Genomic DNA, 1,700 nt, shown 5'->3' on the forward strand with positions numbered 1-1,700 from the left:
TTGCTTTTCTGAAAAATGCGGAAAATTCCTTATTTAAAAGTTAGCATTTTCATAAAAACTGGAACACTTTTTTAAGAATAGTTACTATTTTTATGAAAATCAGTGCATTTCTTTGAAGAAGAACATTTTTGAAGAGCTTTCTTTGAAAAGTTTTTTTTGTGTAAGCAACAGTCCCATCAAACTTTCGCTGGTTGGTCGTAAGGATTTGGCAGGCTCGCTCCAGCCACCAGGAGTACACCGTGCCCTCCCGGAGGCCATCTTCACGTCATAATGTCTCGAATCGAAACAAGACCAAGCCGCGATCCTCCTCCAAACTTGGCGAGCAAAATAGCAGTTCAGAAGAAGATGATCCACTGACTCCTCCTGTGAACTGCACATCGAACAAATCTCGCTTCCTTGCCATCCTCTCTGGATCAGCTTGTCCGCGGTCAGAATCCTCCCAAGCGACAGGTGTCAACAGAAATTTTTTACTTTGTTTTCAGCCAAAGCCTTCCAGAAAGTTCGAGAGCAAGTGCTCGAGTAAGAGCCCCAGAACATTGCCTTGTAGGTTGAGCGCGTCATATACATTCCATCTGTTGTCCAACACCAGGAGACGACATCTTGGCCTGTGGTATTTGCACCTCTCTGATCAACAACCATAATTTGATGGATTCATGAACTAAGTCGGTGGTGTTGACCTGACGGAGTGCAGAAATCCATTTGTTCCCCTGAAGGGCTGTGCAAACAGAGATCATCTTCGTTTTGAACTTGCGGAACATGCCAGAAGCGACCTCCCTGCGGACATAGCAAAAAGGAATCTAGGGAGTTCAGCATTCATAGCTCTAACACGTACTAATGAGGAACAGTAAAATCACTCAGCAAAGAGAAATTAGTAACCTAAACGTTTTATCTGTAAGAACATAATAACATGGTGCCTCTATGCAGTTTTGACATGATCATGTTTATGCCCCTAAACATTAGCCAAGTTCATGCACTTCTTGTCACATATGAATAGTGGATATTCATTTATACATTGCTTAAGTTATATAAGATTTCTGAAAAGTGCAGGTCAATGGCAGCGTACATTGCTGGAGATCCAGAGAGGCAGGGCTCGGCGAGCAGGGGCGGGGCATAGAGCGCGGCGGCTGCAGCTAGAGCCTCCGCATCCGTGTCGACGTAAGCCTCGGCCGGATCCGACGCGCTGATTCTGACGCTGCCGTGCGTCCTCCTCCTCCTCCCGGTCGTTGGCTCTTATCTAACAGTATAAGAAGCAGGCATGGGCACACAGAATATGATTTAAGAAAACTGACAGGATGCACAAGCTGTGACGCAACTCATGTTTCGGTAACGTACCTTAAGCTCCTCGTTTTCCAGCTCACACTTGTATAAAATCTTTAGATCCTCATTTTCACTCTTTAGGGAATTAGGTGTTCTATATTCAGTGCAGTAGACAAGGGTAGCAGTCCGTAGCAACCTGATTATGTAAAGATTAGGTGATATGCGCTGCTAGTAGCAAGCAGAGTAGCAGCTGAGGAAATGCTCTTCTTACCGGGGAACATCCAGTCATCGTCGGAGCGCCATAGGGCCATGCACGTCGCCTCCCACATCCTCCAGTTCTCATCCGCCTGACATCTCCGCGTGCACACGCTAGTCAGTAGCATCAGTGAGGAGCCGATCGAAATCCTAGGATAAAGAGGAGGGAGTGGATGGAGCGGAGGGGT

General features: G+C 46.4%; 1 long non-coding RNA gene across 1 annotated transcript; it reads right to left on the minus strand.

Moving 5' to 3' along the window:
* Positions 1 to 733: 733 nt before the first annotated feature.
* Positions 734 to 1,461, minus strand: LOC123117864 (uncharacterized). Its single transcript, XR_006457543.1, has 3 exons — positions 1,333 to 1,461; positions 1,064 to 1,234; positions 734 to 774 (listed from the first exon to the last, which is right to left on the minus strand). It is a non-coding gene; the product is annotated as an uncharacterized lncRNA (long non-coding RNA).
* Positions 1,462 to 1,700: the final 239 nt, after the last annotated feature.

This window comes from Triticum aestivum, chromosome 5B (genome assembly GCF_018294505.1).
Source record: "Triticum aestivum cultivar Chinese Spring chromosome 5B, IWGSC CS RefSeq v2.1, whole genome shotgun sequence".
NCBI classification, from domain to species: domain Eukaryota; kingdom Viridiplantae; phylum Streptophyta; class Magnoliopsida; order Poales; family Poaceae; genus Triticum; species Triticum aestivum.